General features: G+C 37.6%; 1 pseudogene; it reads right to left on the bottom strand.

The window, feature by feature from the left end:
• Positions 1 to 2,824: 2,824 nt before the first annotated feature.
• On the bottom strand, positions 2,825 to 20,576 carry LOC141708046 (phytyl ester synthase 1, chloroplastic-like; annotated as a pseudogene).
• Positions 20,577 to 20,988: the final 412 nt, after the last annotated feature.

The raw sequence follows: 20,988 nt of genomic DNA, 5'->3' as shown, positions 1-20,988 counted from the left end.
AGAAATCAGATTATCTTGGTGTTATGATGGCATTTCAAAAATATGTGGTTACACACTTGAAGGGTGAGATTCGTACTATAAGAACCAATAATGTGCTTGAGTTTTCTAACAAAGCATGTTTTGAGTTCATGAATCAGTTAGGCATTCTTCATCAAAAATCGTGTCCTTACACACCCCAGCAAAATGCAAGGGTGGAAAGGAAGCACCGACATCTACTTGAGGTAGCTCGTGCATTGCGTTTTCAATCAGGCCTTCCCTTGTCTTTTTGGGGAGAGTGTGTTTTAACTGCAACACACTTGATCAATCTATTACCAAATGCAGCATTGAATTTCTGCACACCCTATGAGAAGTTGCATGAAAAAGTGCCTACTTATGAACACCCGAAGGTATTCGGATGTCTCGCTTTTGGAAAAGATCCAAGTTGTCATAATGATAAGTTTGCTGCTAGAGGATATCCATCGGTTTTTATGGGTTATCCTTGCTTACAGAAGGGATTTCGTTTGCTCAATTTAGTCTCAATGCAAATTTATATCACAAGACATTTTGTATTCAATGAACAAGTGTTTCCACTCAATAAAAGCTCTGCTCCTTCCTTCATCCAGCCATTGCCTGTTACACTGAAACAACCAGAACCACCGGCCTATATAGATGATGTTGATAGCATTCCCTTAGCTCCACTTTCTGATAATGAAGAAGATGAGCCAAATACCAACCCACCTGATTCACACATTGCTGATACAATAGCAGAATCAAGTGAGGAGGTGAGCTCTTCAACAGGTACAACAAGTCCAGTGTTGCGACGCTCTACTAAAAATGTCAAGCCACCACAATGGTTAGAAGATTTTGTTCAATCACTATCCAATACTGCGGTTAGTGCATCTGCAGTGATATGTCAACCTGTAAACAGGACTTTTGGGTGCTTTTTGGCAAGAATTGCAGAGCACAAGGACCCTGTACATTTCCAACAGGCCATAACACAACCATAGTGGATTGATGCTATGAATGAAGAGCTCGAGGCACTTGAGCGTAATCACACATGGGAGATCACTGAGCTTCCACCAAATAGGAAAGCTATTGGATGCAAATGGATCTTCAAAACAGAGTACAAACCTGATGGGTCTGTGGACAAATATAAAGCACGGTTAGTTGTTTTAGGAAACAAGCAAACCTATGGAATCGATTACTTGGAAACTTTCGCTCCTGTTGCAAAAATGTCAACAATGCGAGCTGTGTTGGCTATTGCAGCTATGATGGACTGGGATGTTATTCACATGGATGTTTCCGATGCATTCTTACATGGAACATTGAATGAAATAGTGTATATGAAGTTTCCACAAGGTTACTCTGAACTTGGGAGTCGAATTTCACATAATCTGGGTGAGATACATGCACAATCATCAACTACGTTGGTATGTCGACTGATTAAAGCTTTATACGGCTTGCGACAGGCACCATGTGAATGGTTTGACAAGTTGTCAGAGACTCTCTTGGCTGTTGGTTTTACTCACTCCAAGGCTGATTACAGCCTATACACCAAGGTCTCACCTACCTCTATAACTCTTATTTTAATATATGTTGATGATCTTTTGATAAGCGTGAACTGTGATACTTCTATTACCAGCTTAAAGTCTGTGTTGTGTAGTACATTTCATATGAAGGACTTAGGTTCTGTCACATATTTCTTGGGTCTCGAAATCGATAGGACAACAAATGGATTTTTTATCTCACAAAAGAAATATGTGCTTGATCCCTTGGAAGAATTTAAGATGCTCAATGCTACTCCTCTGAAATTACCTATGGATTCTCATTTCAAACTTACTCCAGATAAAGGAACCATCCTTCCAGATCCTCATCCATTTCAATAGCTTCTGGGTAAATTGATTTACCTTACTCTCACTCGACTTGACTTGAGCTTTCCAGTGCACAACCTTGCACAATTCATGCAACATACATCCCATTAATGTCCACATGCAAGCTGCAAAGCATGTGCTTCGCTATTTACTCCTTAATCCTGGCCAAGGCATACTTCTAGCCTCTACTTCTGTAGCTCAACTAACGGCATATTGTGATAGTGATTGGGCTAGTTGCCTAACCACACGTAAATCCACTACTGGCTACTGTGTTTTGCTTGGTACCTCTCCTATCTCGTGGAAAACTAAGAAACAATCTGTTGTTGCTCGGTCCACGGCTGAAGCGGAATATCGAGCTATGGCCTTAACTTGTTGTGAAATTACTTGGTTGACAGGCTTGCTCAAAGATCTGGGTCTTTCAACTTTACCTCCCACTGTTCTAAAGAGTGACAATCAAGCTGCGTTGTCCATTGCTGCGAATCCTGTGTTACATGAACGAACAAAGCACATCGAGCTCGATTGTCACTACATTCGTGATAAAATTGCAGATGGTTCTGTTACTACTGTTCACATTCCTTCGCATCAGCAACTTGCAGATATCATGACAAAGCCCTTGACAGCGAAGCAACATAACTATCTTTTGCACAAGATTGGAGTTCCAGTTGCACCTACACCCATCTTGAGGGGGAGTATTGAAGGAGAAGAAGGCATACAGTCCCATGCAGCACCCTAAAACCAAGTTATTTTACCAAGTTTGCTGGAATAAAGCAGGAATAGTTTTCTCATTGTTACTGCAGTGTACTATTCTCTTTTGTCTTATTTAGTATGTTAAGAATGACAAGTGTAATGGTCTTAAGAGTACTTGTCTGAATCATTTAATAGTTTGTTATGGATATATGGACTATAGTGCATAAAAGAACAAGCATGTAGTGTAACAAACTCATAAGATTGCAGTAATTTGAATCAAACAGTTTGCTTTCCCATATCCTCTCTTTCTTTTTTGCACAGCTTCATATGCTTAATATCAAATGTTTACATATGCATCAAAGCTACAACTTCAGTGCAGCATGCTACCTGCAGAATGAAATTATCTATCTCCTATTGAGAATTTGAGATACTAATTAATTCAGAGTTTGGTAGCTGATACAGAGGAACATATACAACTTTGGAAAATATACTATAGATTTGCATTCTGAAATGTATTCAAGTTCAAATGATAGTTCCTCATCTATACAACTATCTACCTATCAATGTTCAAATCATAGTGCTTCATCTATACAAGAATCAGACTTCAAATGATGGTGCTTCATCTATTGACGTATCAAATGCTCTGTATATAGTCCTGTCAACAATATTTCGATAAGGATCCTCCTTTCTTTTCTTAAGCAAATAAGCTATGTTGTCTTCTACCTCAGACTTTATCTGCAAATACAACTCGTTCGATGATACTCGGTTTTTCAGCACACTTTCCTGCCCTTTGGTTTCTATTGGCTTGCCAAACAAAAAGTAAAAGCGTCCAGGAATCTTTGGAAGAAGGCCAGGAAAGTAAAGATCTTAATTTGCTATCTCGCCCCCCATATCAGTCCTGCAAGAAAAAAGGATGTCCACAGAGTTACAAATAGGAGGGTATCGACAATGTAGCACGACAATGTAGCACGATTGAGCGCCAGTTGTTAAAAAAGAAAATAGGAGAAATACAACGTAATTCACCACTCACCTTAACCTTATACCCTCGTCATTAGATTTTTTTATAAGGTCACTGATGACAAGAATTCTCATATAGTCATTATAATCGAGTACTACCTGCAAATTGTACAATATAAAAGGGTTAGCTAGCAACAAAAATTATAAATTAGAAGAGACAAGCATCAACTATATCTTCCCCAAATTGAATGACTACATTGTTGACGAACTATTAAGAGAGGTATTCAGACACTTTGCGCATTTACATTTACAATATGTATGTATAGCATACTGGCTATAATCTTTATAAGTAACATTTGCCGGTGTGTATCGAAAATTATTAGGGTCTCTTGTGGGTGACTAATTAAAAGAGACAAAGGCAGGTGCTTACTTCAGCTATGTCATCCTCTCCAACTACTCCAAATGGAACAATGGTTATCCCAAATTTAGCTGCCATTCTAACAAATTCTGGTAGATCAGGCCAAAACAACTTATACACCTCACCCTACAAATCACAGATGGCCAAAACAAGATTATAATATAACACAAAATGTGACTTTGCTTATTTTCAAGAATTCTAAAGCAAGAGGAACAAGTTCTGTTCCCATCAGCATATGATAACTAACTAATAACACAGGGCCTTCACTTGGAACCCCAGCGAGGCCTCTCACAATTTTTCCATCTGGCATAGTTGAGAGCATTACTGGACTAACATAATAACGATATGACCTACATTTCATTAAATCCAGAATTTTATAATTAGCCACCACTGAAGAAAGAGAGCAATATTATAACATGTTTGAAAGTAGAATTTTAGTGGTGGACCATTTCAATCAACAACATGTATATATCAACCAGTAAAGTTGAAGATTGATACATCATATACCTAGGAAGCAGTGGGGCTTGGTGTACCCAATCCACTCCTATATAGAGTACTTCAATACTTGTGCAATAACAAGCACCCCTGTATGGAGTACTTGGATACTCGCCCAATCACAAGCTTAATCAGAAATCATTTCAAAATTGGTTATTAACTAATTTAATGAAAGAAAACTATTAATATTAATTAGCCAGACAAAAAAATCGTTTTGATGTCTAGATTCACTCCTACAAAAATGATGACTCCAACTTTAATTCTTGTGTCCTAGATGATTAAGTTATGCATTTGATTCAGTTTGCATTAAGTTTTTTAATTTTATTAATGGATTTTAGCATTCACCACATCAAATTTATATTTATGATTTATACATATGTTGTATCCTCCAAACTAGGACTGCAAAGATGAACCGCTCGCAACCGAACCGTATTTTACGGATAATCGCGAAATGTTGGTTGGTTGCGGATTTAAATTTTAACAATCGCTTATTCGCGGTTTGGATGCAGTTTTAAAATTTTAAAAATTGCAAAATTCGAACCGCAAACCGCGACATATATTTATAATAAGATATATTTTCAAAAATATACTTGATATCATATAAATTAATAAATAAACATATTTATTATTTAAAAAATTCTTTAATATTTTAAGATTAATTGACTTTCTTTAATAATTAAGTTTATATTTATTCGTACTAAAGTAGTTTCACCTTAGTTGCTAAGATGCAAAATTTGCAACTTAATTTTCATGTTTCTAATTTCTGCATACGGTGCGTATTTTATTATATTTTTAGTATCCTTACTACGCACTGAGCATTAGTTCATATTTTATTTTAAAATGTAAACATATCAAGTACCTTAAACTTAAATTTATTAATGTTTCAAATTTATTTCTTTTGGCAAATTATTATTTATGTTATAATAAGTGGTTGAAGCACAAATCGATCCGCAATAATCGCAAATTCGCAACCGCAATTGACGGGGTTATTTAGATGATAATTTTCAAAAACCGCTTTTCGCGGTTTGGTTCGACTTTTATCCCAAAACTGAAAACGCATACACCCTACTCCAAACCTAAATCCCATATTATCATATTTACGGTAGTATCCTCACTTCTTAGCCATATACCCATGTTTAACAGAACTTGAAATTATTTAGGAACAGAAAAATCATAAGCATTCTAAATTGTTAATGAAGTTAAAAACAAAAATACTAAATTTAATCATAATGCAAATTCTAAAATATTTACCCGTATGTTTCAACCGCCTTCTTGTATTCTGACATGCTAGGAGGTATAAAATTCTTAATAAAATCATGTTTCCGTGAACGACGATATTTGGAGTGCCTTTGATAATAGTCAACAAATTGACATCATCTTCCTGCACAGAATAAATGAGATGTATGAGATCATTTATATTTTTTACTCCAGTAATAACAAGAGAGGGAACATGTAAAAGAGAACATAAAGATTTCCTACCAATAAAACAGTATGTCCATTGTCTTTGAAGTAACAAATTTTGGAGTTCCTCAAGGAAGTTGAAAGCCTTTGTGCTTCATCTTTACTGGGAAGCATGTTATCATTGCCACTGAAGTATTAAAGCATAATTAGTTCTCAGTTACAATTTATCAACAGAACATGAGATTTTTTTATTCTCCTAATTCTCTCTTAATGATTAATTATAAATGCAGAGAATAAAGATGACAGAAGGAAAAGTTCTTGAATAAAAAGGCTGAACCACAGCTTTCTACACACAAACATAAAAGTATCAACCTAGATCTATTATCCCCAATCATTCACATTATATGACAAAATAGTGAGAGAGAGCATCTACTAACGGTAATATAAAATGTCCAATACACCCTTTATTAGTTAGCTGGCAGTACTACTAGATAAGACAAGTAAAAGGAATGAGACAAAGGTGACTCCATGTACTGATACTGTGATGAGCTAATAATAGAGCAAAATAATATGGGCTTCATTACTCCCCCTCAAGCGGTGCTGATGGTGAACCTGAAGCTCCAAGCTTGGTAAGGAGTTTATGGTGTTGCTTGACTGGAAGTGTCTTCGTCATAATATCTGCGAGCTGGGAGTGAGAAGGCATATAGTGTGTGTTTATGGATCCAGAATTTATCTTTTCCCGTATGAAATGGCAGTCGATTTTGACGTGTTTTGTCCTCTCGTGTAGAACTGAGTTAGCTGCTATAGAAATGGCAGCCATGTTATCGCATTTTAGCATTGCCGGAGGAAGATCCTTTAATCCCATATCTTTGAAGAGGGCAGCTAGCCAGGTAATTTCACATGCAGTGAGTGCCATTGCACGGTATTCTGCTTCTGCAGTCGAACGAGCAACTACACTTTACTTCTTTGATTTCCATGAAATTGGAGAATTGCCCGGTAGTATACAGAATCCTGAAGTTGATCTCCGAGTGGCTGGGCAACTGGCCCAATCACTATCACAGTAAGCTTGAATCTGTGCAGCAGAAGAGTTGGTTAAGAGAATACCTTGTGCAGGGTTGGCCACCAGATATCTAAGCACGTGTTTTGCAGCTTGCATATGCACATTAGTAGGCTGGTGCATGTATTGGCTCAAGACATGAACTGAAAATATGATGTCGGGCCTGGTGACTGTCAAATAAATGAGCTTTCCTAGTAAACGTTGGCAGGGGTGTGGATCTGGTAGGACATCACCTTTAGTGGGATCAAGTTTCAGGTGGATATCCATTGGTATCTTCACAGGTGTGGTTGACATCATACCAAATTCTTGTAGCAGGTCAAGTGTGTATTTTTTTCTGAGACAGGAAATAACCAGCATTAGTTTTATCAATTTCAATGCCTAATAAATACCTCACATTGCCCAAATCTTTCAAGTGAAAGGAAGTGGAGAGAAGGAGCTTGAGATCTGATATTGCTGTAGGTGAATTGCCTGATATCAGAAGGTCATCTACATAGACCAAAACCAGAGTGATCAATTCTCCCATCAGATTTCTAAAGAGACTATAATCAGTCTTTGACTGGACATATCCGAGAGCAATCAGCTTCTTAGATAGCTTGGTGAACTATAATCTGGGGCTGTGTTTCAGACCATATAGTGATTTAATCAATCTGCAGACCAAAACAGAACGTTGAATTTCAGACTGATACAATGTGATCCTGCTTCCCATCCCTGTATAACCTTGAGGCAGTTTCATGAATACAGTATCATGGAGGTCACCACGCAGAAATGCATTGGTGACATCTATTTGGATTGTGATCCAATCTTGTATGGCAGTAACTGCTAACAGAGTCCTTACTGTGGTTAATTTAGCCACAGGTGCAAATGTGTCCATATAATCCACTCCATATACCTGTTTGCAGCCCAATACGACTAATCTGGCCTTGTGTCTTTCAACAGTCCCATCTGGATTGTATTTTGTCTTAAAAATCCATTTACACCCAATAGCCTTTTTATTTGGAGGTAGAGTAGTGATTTCCCAGGTGCCATTATCTTCAAGGGCTGTCAATTCCTTATTCATGGCTTCTACCCAAGGAATAGATTGAACAGCTTGTTTAGAGGTTGTAGGGTCAGCAGTGGATGTCAAAGAAGCTAAGAAACACAGAAACTGAGGGTGAATGAAATGGTCTGCAATTTGTGCAATATTGGCTTTATCAGGTAAGGTGTGGACATATTGTTGAAGCCAGGATGGTTGTTTGGTGTTTTTGGTTGATTTTCTGAGAACTGGAGGTGGTGTATCAGGATTAGTTGATGAATTTGGGATGTCAGGTGTAAAAGAATCCGCAGTATAGGTAACATGATCATCAGATTCATGTACAAAAATATCATCTGATTCAATGTGGGTGGTAGCAGTTGGCAAGACACAGGGGTTTGGTAGCAGGTAAGGTTTGGGTGTGTTGGGATTTAAGGGAAAAATGCTCTCATGAAATAGAGCATCCCTTGTTACAAATATCTGCATATTAGAAAGGTTTAATAGCCTATAACCTTTCTGGTTGATAGGATATCCCACCATTATACATGGTACAGATCTGACCTCAAATTTATCAGAGTTATGGTTTGGGTTTGAAGCAAGAGATAAACATCCAAATGCCCTCAAATTATCATATGCTACTGGCTCATTGTACAAAATTTCATATGGGATTTTGTGTTTCAAGGCCTGGGTAGGTAGTCTATTTATCAAGTATGCTGCAGTCATAACAAACTCTCCCTAATACATCAATGACAGACCAGATTGAAATTTAAGGTATCTAGCAATCTCAAGAATTTGTCTATGTTTTCTCTCGACCCGAGCATTTTGTTGAGGTCGATTGACACATGATTTCTGATGAAATATGCTTAAAGAAGAATAAAATTGACTGCATAAAGAGTCTGCAAACTCTGGTGCATTGTCAGATCGAATAGATTTTATTGAAGCTTTAAATTGAGTTTGAACATGGTTGTAAAAGGTTTTGACACAAGATAGGTAATCTGATTAGTTTTTCATAAGGAACAACCATGTAAACCTAGAGTTATCATCCACGATAGTCAAGAAATATTTGTAATGACCTCTAGTACAGACCTTATAGGGACCCCAGGTATCAATATGTATTAAATCAAATGGTAATACAACACGAGAATCACTGAGAGTATATGGAAGTTTAGTAAACTTAGCCATTGGACAAGTAATGCATACCTCAAATTTAGTAATACATTTCTTGATGGCTTCTATGTGTTGCATTGTTGTAGCTGCTGCATGTCCAAGTCTTAGATGCCACTTTTGAAATTCAAGGCTTTGGCCAGTTGATGTCTTTGTTGGTACTTGCTCCCCCTGGCTACAGGTGTTTGCCATTGCAGTATTGTTCTGAAGATAATACAGACCTCCAGATAGTGTTCCCATAGCTTGAATCCTTTTTGTTGCAGAGTCAATAATTTCACAGCCATTAGTGCTGAATTGCACCTGACAATTATTATCCCTTGCTAGAGTGTGGATGGATAGTAAGTTGTGCTTGAACTGAGGGACAACCAGAACATTTTTGAGGATAAGTCCATTTGGTAACACAGCATCTCCCATATGAGTAATCTGAGAGCCATCTCCAGTAGGTAGGTTTATTATCAGGTGTGAAGCAACTGGTCTCAGATTAGACAAATGCTGACTAGATGATGTCATGTGCACTCGCCCCTGAATCAATTATCCATGTGGCAAGAGAGCTGTGTACTTTATCCTTGTGGCAAGTCACCATACCAGAGAAGCATGCTTCCAGTTCCTCATCAGTTTCTGAACCTTTCAGCTGTTGCACAGTGTTACTTGGAAAGATTTTCAACAGATGTTCCAACTGCTGAGAAGTGAAATGAATTTCCTGTGATGAGCCAGGGCTGGTGAGGCTGACATTGTTGGCTGCAGGTCTTTGTTGAGTTCTATTGTTGGTCCATCTGGATGAGCTAGGTGCAGAGACATTTCTTACATTGGGTCTTTTATGCTTTAAGCCACTTTGGGTACCCGATTACAGTCCAACATCTGTCACTGAAGTGGCCTTTGCCTCCACAATGAGAACAAACAGGGGGCCTTGAGTCTGTATTAGACTTGCTATACATAGCAGCATACTCAACATCATCCAGAGAACCATTTAACACATCCCTTTGGGATTCTTCTTGCTGGATAAATGCACAGGCAACTTCTATATTTGGGAGTGGTATTTGCATCAATAATTGGCTTCTTAAAGGACCATAGGCTTCATCAAGACCATTCAAAAACACAAAGAGTTTGGCCTCTTCTCTTTGTGTATTAATAGCATTCAACGAAGCAGTAATTTCGGGACTAACTGTAGTAACAGCAGGCAATAAATTCATAGACTCTATCTCTTCCCAAAGACTACTAAGACTTGTAAAATACTCATTGATTTTCATTTTACCTTTTTTAAGGTTGAACATATCTCTATTTAGTTTGTATTTTCTAGAGCCATTACTAAGTTGAAACCTTTTTTCTAATTGCTTCCAGATCTCATGAGCAGAAGTGATAAAAAGAATAGACTTTTTGATACTATCACATACATTATTAAGTAGCCAAGAGATTACCAAATCGTTACAGGTGTCCCACTGCTGCTTCAAGGTGTCATCTGTTGTGCTTCGTTCCACTGTTCCATGAACAAAACCCAGCTTTCGTTTAGCGGAAAGTTGAATCTCAAACAATCGTTTCCAGCTTCTGTAATCACCCGCACCTTGCAGTTTTTCAACACTTATGGATAAAGGTCCATCAGATGGATGTAAGAATAACGGATTTTGCATATCCGTAAATGTGAATCGACCTACAGTGGCCATAGATTCAAAAAATAAGGCTCAGATCTGTGTCTGGTGCAAACAGAGGTGATAAAGTTTGTGATATGCTGGACCTTAAGCTAGACAAGAAGAATGAATATTCTGCACTCAATGCTCTGATACCAGAATGATTAATTATGAATGCAGAGAATGAAGATGACAGAAGGAAAAGTTCTTGACTAAAAAGGCTCAACCACAGCTTTCTACACACAAACATAAAAGTATCAACCTAGATCTATTCTCCCCGGTCATTCACATTATATGACAAAATAGTGAGAGAGAGAGCATCAACTAACGGTAATATAAAATGTCCAATACACCCTTTATTAGCTAGCTGGCAGTACTACTAGATAAGACAAGTAACTGTGATATGTAAGGTTCATAACCATTAAATACCATGATAAAAGATAACAGTAAACATATTTTTTCATTTTTGATTTCCATATTTTTCAATTACAATGAAATTCACATATGAAACAGTAATATGGAAGCAACATGCAACACAATAACAAATGAATATGTTTAAAACCGCATAAAAGCCAGAAGCCCTCCAAATGCTCTAATCAACAAGTAATTTGATTTGGCATAAAAAACACAGACATGTACACTTCTGCTAACATGCACAGGCTACAAAAAAAACAAAAGATCTTAAGGATTCTATTTCTATCATCTTCTAGTATTCACAAATATAGATAAAAAATAGGATTCTTAAACTCTTGTTTGCAACAGATAAGTGCCTTGCTAAGGTGCAAAAACAATTGGGAAAAAAAGATTGTCAGTTTACTAGGCTTTGGGTATTCGACGTACTGTTTCAGTTCATTTATCTTTGAATTTGTATCAATTTGATAAGTATGTTTAGCACCTTTGGTTCAGCCTTTTGGATACCACTGATTTCTTAATGTGGCTGATTTTGAAGAGACTAGGCGCTCAACTGGTATTGCACATTCCGCATTGGTTACGAATCTAGAGGACTTGCAAAGTCGATAGGCTTAAATCCTCAACCTCTTATTACAAAGAGTAAAGGGTAACTGCCAGGCTTGTTCTTGTAGATAGTCATCTGTTTCCTAAACTGAGTCTCTTGCAACTACTTCAACCACATAGAACAAGTTCCTTGCTAAGGAATCTTATGCCACAGTAAAAGGTTCTGACATAGAAAAATACTTGTGTAACTTAAGACTAAGGTGATCGGTGAACTTAGTCAAGTTTTTCCTTCCTTGTCTGCTATTTTCAGGTGTATATTATCATTTAATTGCCCCAATATTTTGTTTCCTACTTGTTTGTAGCTATCGTACTACTAGCAAAAAAATTAATTCCTAAAATTTATCTTTGTTGCTTATTGCTTCGGTTAAAAAAAAAGGGATAAATTCATCATTCCTAGATCATGACCAGGGATTGATAACTTCAAAAAAAAATCATTGAGAATTCTCCATTTCCCCTCAACCATTCTCCATTTCTGAGTTTGATAACAATATTCGACCTACATAGACTCGGGAAGTGTCACCTGTTAGAAAATTAGGATTTTAGAGCTTAATTTAATTATGTTCTTGATGTTAATCCTAAAATCGAATGATTGGAAATTGTTCAATGATATTTGAACTTCAATTTTCATGTATGGTTTTAAGAATTTTCTTAATGAAATCCATATGAAATGAGAGTTGAAAGTAGCTTGGAAAAGCTTGGAAAATTTGAGAATGTTTGTCCCACATTGAAATAAATAAAGGGGGTTGTGTGCTTTATATGGTATTACCCACATGACTAGTATACAACTACTAAGGTGTGTGATGGTCCATTGTGTTGTTGTGTGCTTCACTCGCATACACGCGCGCCCCGCCACGCCACGCACCGCATCGGGTCGAAGGGCGATTTGGGCGAATGTCTCGGCGTCTCGCGTACGCGAGGCGACCTGGGCGAGGATTTTATTTATTTGATAATTATTTTAATTCGAATTTATTTATCGGTGACTGGATTATTGGGCTGGGTACTGAAATAGGCTAAGTCACTTTGTTAGTGGGCATAGTCTAAATACATTGAACCTGCAAATAATCTGATCTGTAACAAGTTCTGATATCAGAATCAGAACTTAAGAACTGGAGAATAAAATCAGAACTTAACAAGTTCTGATATCAGAATCAAAACTTAAGTACTGATGAATCAAATCAGAACTTAACTTAAGTTCTGATAATAATGTGGGTGTTAATGTGAAAAGCTGTTACAAATAATTTAAATTCAAAATCTGATCAGTTTTGATTTTTTCATTAATGAAGCAGTTTAATTCATACATTAAGTGTGTTGACAGTTTCATTTTTCCTCTCCTATAAATAGAGGCTAAACTGAATGAATAAGTACAACACACTACATTCTCTTCTCTTCTCTTCAACCTCTCTGCATTTCTCTCCCAAAAGTCCTGAAGTGCTGATATTTTTCGGCGACTGAGGTGCTGGTCGAAGTGGAGCTTTTGTTGCTGCTGTTAACATAAACTCCGAGCTGTTTTATCCTGGTGGAGATATTGTGCGCATCCCAAACGCAGCCGGTAGGGGCAATATTCTCTTCAAGAGCAGCCAGGACTTCGAGCAAGGCCTGGTGACTCAGCTGTGATCATTTTCTTGGCATTTTGTATCTGTGAACCTTTATTTCAGTCACTGTTAAAAGCTATGGTTTCGGGTACATCTTTCTTTCTCTCTTCGTTATTTCAGTTACTGATTTTGTTTACCTGCATGTTTTGTTTTGTTAACTGTGGTCTTGGCCTAAACTTGCTAAATTCTTTATTCACTTGCTTCTATGTTGCTATATTTGTTAGTGAGATTTCCAACATTCTTGAATAGAATATTAGTTATATTGAATTTAGCATAATGGTTAACGAAAGTGAGGTTATCGTTGGTGGTGGTAGCAGTTCGGGTGCAACTGCTGGGGCCATTGATTGGACCACCTATAGTTTCCCACAGGCTGTTGAACTAACCGGTTTATCGGAGAAATTCAATGGTGGCATTGGCTTTTCTCGCTGGCAGAAAAGAATGAAGTTGTGGCTGACTATAAAGGGTCTGTGGCCGGTTGTGGAATATGAGAAACCAGTAGTGGATCAAGAGAAGGCTGACACAGTTAAGGCTTTTGCGAAGTGGGCTGAGAAGGATGGAGTGGCTAGGGCATCCATTCTGGCGGCACTAACAAACACTTTGTTTGATGTCTATTCTTCTGATGCCTACTCTGCAAAACTCTTATGGGAGAAGCTGGACCAGACACATAATACTGACTCACAAGGTCTAGAAAAGTATTCTGTGGCAAGGTTCCTCGAGTTCAAGCTGGTGGACAATAAGTCCATGACTGAGCAGGTGCATGAGTTCGAGATGATAGTGCATGCTTTGAAGGAGTCTGGAATGAATCTCCCGGAGAAGTTCAAGGTGATGAGTGTGATTGAAAAACTCCCGAAGTATTGGGAAGAGTTCTCTCTCTCCCTGAAAAGACAGAAAGGAGAGATCACCTGGACCAACCTTATGCTGGACATCTCGGTGCAAGAACAACACAAGTCCAAACAGGGACATGTGATGCCAACTGAACACGGTACCTCGAAGGTAAACATAGCAACTGTAGGACAAAAGAGGAAGGCGTTTGCTAAGAAATCTAATAGTAATAAACCTAAGAGTGACAAGGACAAGGCTAAGAAATCCAAGGCAAACAAACCATGCTGGTCTTGTGGGCAGGTTGGGCACTGGAGTAAGGACTGCCCTACGAAGAAAGCGAAGAAAACCGAGGTAGCGCAAACAAATGTTGTGCTTGGAACCGCAAGTGGGCCTGTAGTGAACATGGTTGTTGGTGAGGCTACGGCTTCTGAAACTGACGTTGACCGGTATGTTTCCTACAACCCTGTAATATTTTCTACCTATCTGTCAAATGAATGGTTGATAGATACTGGAGCTAATGTACATATTTGTGCTGATATTAGTTTATTTGTATCTTATCAACAGAGTCATAGCCTGACTGTGAAGATGGGGAATGCTAGTGTTGCCGGAGTTGGAAATGTGGATCTGAAGTTCCCTTCAGGACGTATTCTATGTCTGACGAGAGTGCATCATGTTCCCAACATGCGTAGAAATATAATAAGTGGAAGCTGTTTAGTTTCTAGTGGTTTTGAAATTTCGTTCAAGTGTAATAAAGTAGTTCTTATTCACACTGGTACATTCTTTGGCAAGGGTTACTTGTCAAATGGTTTATTTGTTATTAATGCGGATCCCGTTTTGGGAAATTTAAATAATAATGTTATTCCTACTGTTAACTGTATTGAATCCTCAAATATATGGCATGCTAGACTAGGTCATTTAAACTTTGGTGCTCTTAAGAACATGATGAACTTAGAGTTGATTCCAAAATATACCATAGAAAAGAATTCTAAATTTCAAGTATGTGTGTCTGCTAAACAAATAAGGAAACCTTTTCATAACGTTGTTAGGGATTCAGACTTGTTAGATTTAGTACACACTGATATTTGTGAATTTGGTGGTATGTTGACCAAGGACCAGTTTAGATACTTCATTACTTTTATAGATGATAGTAGTAGATACTGTTATATTTATTTACTTAGACATAAGGATGAAGCACTTAGTAAATTCATTATATATAAAACTGAAGTAGAAAAATAAACTAGTAAGTTACTTAAAAGGTTGAGATCTGATAGAGGTGGTGAGTATACGAGTAATGCTTTTAATGAATTTTGTGCAAACAATGGTATAGTTCATGAAGTTACTCCACCATACACACCTGAGTCTAATGGGGTTGCTGAGCGAAAGAACAGAACATTTAAAGATATGATTAATAGTATGCTTATTAACTCTGGGTTGCCTAAATACATGTGGGGAGAGGCTCTAAATACGGCTTGCCATATTTTGAATAGAGTCCCTCTGAAACACATGGATAAAACACCCTTGGAGTTATGGAAAGGCAGGATGACTAGTCTTAAGTATCTTCGTGTGTGGGGGTGTCTTGCTAAGGTGCTTGTTCCTGAACACAAGAGAAAGAAACTAGGTCCAAAGACTGTTGACTGTATCTTTCTGGGCTATCTTGAAACCACTACAGCTATGAGATTTTTAGTGTTAAAATCTGACATAGATGGTATAGTGGCAAACACGATAGTTGAATTTCGAGATGCGACATTCTTTGAGGATGTCTACCCTATGAAGACTGGAATACCTGAAACGACTTCTGAGGAAGATCCTTCTTACACATCAAGTTCTATTCCTGATCATGTGGAAAAGATGACAAATGTGGGGGCGGAACCTAGTAGTAGCTCTAGTCCTAAGGAACTAGAGGAACCAAGGAGAAGTAAGCGTGCAAAGGTAGTCAAGGATTTTGGAGGTGATTTCATCACTTACAATATCGAGGACGAACCTTTAACTTTCCGGCAAGCTATGGATTCTTCTGAGTCAAGGCACTGGAAGGGCGCTGTCAAGAGTGAAATTGACTCTATTGTTTCTAATGGAACATGGGAGTTGGTTGATCTCCCTCCAGGGTGTTCTACTATTGGGTGCAAATGGGTCTTTAAAAGGAAGTTGAACCCTGACGGCTCAATAGACAAGTACAAAGCTAGACTGGTAGCTAAGGGTTTTAAGCAAAAGGAAGGAATTGATTATTTTGATACATACTCTCCGGTTGCAAGAATGGTAACAATCCGAATGCTTATAGCATTGGCTTCAGTCCATGGTCTTATCATCCATCAGATGGATGTAAAGACGGCTTTTCTTCATGGTGAACTTGAGGAAGAGATTTATATGGATCAGCCTGATGGATTTGTTGTATCAGGCAATGAAAGGATAGTATGTAAGTTGATCAAGTCCATCTATGGCTTGAAACAAGCTCCCAGAGATTGGCATAAAAAGTTTGATGAAACTATATTGCCTTTCAGTTATAAGATTAATGAAAGTGATAAGTGTGTCTACACTAAAGTTAAAGGTAATGAGTGTGTTATTTTGTGCCTATATGTGGATGACATTTTACTGTTTGGAACCAATATTGAGATTATTAACGAGACTAAAGAATTCTTGAAAAGGCATTTTGAAATGAAGGATATGGGTGAGGCAAGTGTGATTCTTGGAATCAAATTGATTCAGTCCACTGAAGGAATAACCTTGACTCAATCTCATTATATAGAGAAATCTATACTTGAGAAATATGGTTATTCACAGTGTAGAATCGCTAGTACACCTTATGATTCGAAAGTTACCCTTGTCAAGAATACTTCAGGAGTGCCTGTGTCTCAGTTAAGGTATTCTCAGATTATTGGGAGCTTGCAGTATCTTGCTAACTGTACTAGACCAGATATTTCATATTCTGTGTCTAAATTGGCTAGATATACAAGCTGTCCAAACCGAACTCATTGGGATGCTCTTGATAGAGTACTTAGATATCTAAAAGGCACAATGTACCTTAGTTTACACTACAGGAGATTTCCTGGTGTGCTTGAAGGGTACAGTGATGCAAGTTGGATAGCTAAGAAGTCTGGTTCCAATGGAGTGACTGGATACGTGTTCACCTTGGCTGGTGGAGCAATATCCTGGAAGTCAAGCAGACAGACTATAGTTACTCGGTCTACTTTTGAGGCTGAGTTGTGTGCACTTGATGCCACAGGGACGGAGGCTGAATGATTACACGGACTTATGTCTGCAATACCTGTAGTAAGCAGACCGCTATTGCTATTCACTGTGATAGTCGAACAACTATCGACAAGATTAGCAGTAAAAAGCATAATGCTAAAACTAAGAGACACATCCAAGTTAGACTCAAGTCTATAAGGGGTTTAGTGACTGATAGGATCATAGCTATAGAGTTCATAGGAACTCAGAATAATATAGCTGATCCTCTTACTAAAGGATTGGAACCTGCAGTGGTCCTTAAGTCAAGGTTGGGGATGGGACTGTCAACCCATCATAATTCATCAACAGTGGGAACCCAATACACATGAGAGGAGATCCCTCAAAGTGTATTCAATGGGTAATAACAAGCTGTAAGGATGAGTTGGTAGTACCTTTGCTACATAGATGATACTATAGTATCTGAGTCTATCCCCTGTAAACCTAGAAGGTACTGACACTGCCAGAAAAGTAAGAGTGTTAAAACTCTGAATGGGATCAAGTCATTTGACGAGATAGAGGCAGTATATCTCTGGAGATGCCCAGCTAAGCGAATATAATTGTGTGGTTGCAATTAGAGCATAGGGTTAATCCTTGAAGCATTCGACGAACAGGATCGAGACATGACCATTAATGTCTCAAAGCCGTAGATTGGCACCATAACCTTTGACTTGTCGTCGTCTATGGAATATGGTTATACTAAACGGATTAAGAATCAAGGTGAAATATTCCATCTGAGTCTGATAGCCATTGAAGTAGAGGAATTAGGAGGGTTCAAACCCGGAAGGGTACCGACTCTGAAAAACAAGTCATGATGGGAAATTGATCGCATTTCTGTATGGATTTGTGGGGGATTGTTAGAAAATTAGGATTTTAGAGCTTAATTTAATTATGTTCTTGATGTTAATCCTAAAATCTAATGATTGGAAATTGTTCAATGATATTTGAACTTAAATTTTCATGTATGGTTTTAAGAATTTTCTTAATGAAATCCATATGAAATGAGAGTTGAAAGTAGCTTGGAAAAGCTTGGAAAATTTGAGAATGTTTGTCCCACATTGAAATAAATAAAGGGGGTTGTGTGCTTTATATGGTATTACCCACATGAGTAGTATACAACTACTAAGGTGTGTGATGGTCCATTGTGTTGTTGTGTGCTTCACGCGCACACACGCGCGCCCCGCCCCGCCACGCCACGCACCGCACCGCACCGGGTCGGGTCGAAGGGCGATTTGGGCGAATGTCTCGGCGTCTCGCGTACGCGAGGCGACCTGGGCGAGGATTTTATTTATTTGAGAATTATTTTAATTCGAATTTATTTATCGGTGACTGGATTATTGGGCTGGGTACTGAAATAGGCTAAGTCACTTTGTTAGTGGGCTTAGTCTAAATAAATTGAACCTGCAAATAATCTGATCAGTAACAAGTTCTGATATCAGAATCAGAACTTAAGAACTGGTGAATAAAATCAGAACTTAACAAGTTCTGATATCAGAATCAAAACTTAAGTACTGATGAATCAAATCAGAACTTAACTTAAGTTCTGATAATAATGTGGGTGTTAATGTGAAAAGCTGTTACAAATAATTTAAATTCAAAATATGATCAGTTTTGATTTTTTCATTAATGAAACAGTTTAATTCAGACATTAAGTGTGTTGACAGTTTCATTTTTCCTCTCCTATAAATAGAGGCTAAACTGAATGAATAAGTACAACACACTACATTCTCTTCTCTTCTCTTCAACCTCTCTGCATTTCTCTCCCAAAAGTCCTGAAGTGCTGATATTTTCCGGCGACTGAGGTGCTGGTCGAAGTGGAGCTTTTGTTGCTGCTGTTAACATAAACTCCGAGCTGTTTTATCCTGGTGGAGATATTGTGCGCATCCCAAACGCAGCCGGTAGGGGCAATATTCTCTTCAAGAGCAGCCAGGGCTTCGAGTAAGGCCTGGTGACTCAGCTGTGATCATTTTCTTGGCATTTTGTATCTGTGAACCTTTATTTCAGTCACTGTTAAAAGCTATGGTTTCGGGTACATCTTTCTTTCTCTCTTCGTTATTTCAGTTACTGATTTTGTTTACCTGCATGTTTTGTTTTGTTAACTGTGGTCTTGGCCTAAACTTGCTAAATTCTTTATTCACTTGCTTCTATGTTGCTATATTTGTTAGTGAGATTTCCAACATCACCTATGTCAACTAGAGCTTGAGGTACAAAAATATGGTACTCCTTAAATACAAATTAAGCATCTGGATGCATGCATGTGATAATAATTAAACATAAAACATAAGATATTCTATTTTCACACCATTATTATCAGCTTTCCAAAAAAAATATAAAAATTGCTCGGCAATCAGATAACGTAAAATTAGCAGTAAAGATTTAAAGATAATGATATAGCCTCCAAATATATAGAGAGGTCGATCTGGGACCGTGAATACTTTGCTTTGTAAATGAGAGCTTGCCAGAACAAAAAAGTTAGCAAAGATGAATGGCCAACAGATAGTATGTAGGAATATATTGGCCCAAGTTGTGAAGAAAGAAACCTTGCAAGAATTAATACTTCAGCTGTTACGGCATGGAGACGTGAATTTCGGTAGGAAGAAGCTGACCTAAGAAGCTTCAACTTCCAAAGAAGAGTATCTTTTGGTATGATATCAGACATTGACTGTAAGGTAAAATGTAAAAGAGGTGAAATAAGAAAGAATCACCTGTACAAAACAAAGATAGTTTCAAAAACTAGCAAGAATTTGACTTCATACTCAAATGACTTTAACATTCTTACACAGCACACTGGATTCATAATAACACAGAAATGGTTGTGCACGACTTGAATATGTATCACACTAAAACAAATATTTCTAGATCTAGTAAATTTGTCGCCCTTGCACTATGAATTTATTTTTAATATCGGAACTTCCAAAAACATGGAAGTAGCCTAACATTTAAAGATTTGATGATTTATAGTAGATCTTACAGACAGAAGTGGTAGCAAAGCAGTAAGGTTGGTGGACATTTTCTCAGTAATGATTGCACGAGGAAGTGACTTATCAATGTTGACCATTGCCATCTTCATAGGGTCACCTGCTTAATACAGTAAGATTTATTGGAAGCATACAATTTTAAAATCCCAGTGTCATAAATATAAATTAGTATAACTGTGTAAGTTTATTTTGTACACGCCGGAATATTAAAAGCTATCCATGGAATGAGTATATTTTAACTGTTTAAGAACTCTTTATTTACTGAATTCACACGAAAAACACACCAGTCATAGATCATAGGATCAGTGCAAATATATGGAAGATTAGGATTTATTCAATCAGTTATTATTATAGCCGAGTTTTATTACAAATAGAATTTTAGTAACAGAACAAGCCCGATTCTAGGTGTTTGCAAATAATTTAAATTAACTACCAACAAGAGAATATGACTAAATTTTTCAAGACTAGCTACTTCCAAGCTGTAGTTGAAATAATTACAAACACTGAGAAAAATGAGAAGAGAGACTAGGATTAACACTTAATTGAAAGCAAATAAGTCCATTTCTCACCACTTAAATACCTGCTTACCTCGATATGGAGAAGTGGAAGGAAAGAGAAGTCTAGGTGTACATAATATTTGGGGTTTATAGTTTATTATAAACTTAATTTTATTCAAATTAAAGATAAGCATGACCTAAATATT

Source organism: Apium graveolens, chromosome 1 (assembly GCF_009905375.1).
Source record: "Apium graveolens cultivar Ventura chromosome 1, ASM990537v1, whole genome shotgun sequence".
In the NCBI taxonomy this organism is placed as follows: Eukaryota; Viridiplantae; Streptophyta; class Magnoliopsida; order Apiales; family Apiaceae; genus Apium; species Apium graveolens.
Note: the sequence above shows the minus strand (reverse complement) of the source record. Positions and strands in the feature narration are given on the sequence as shown.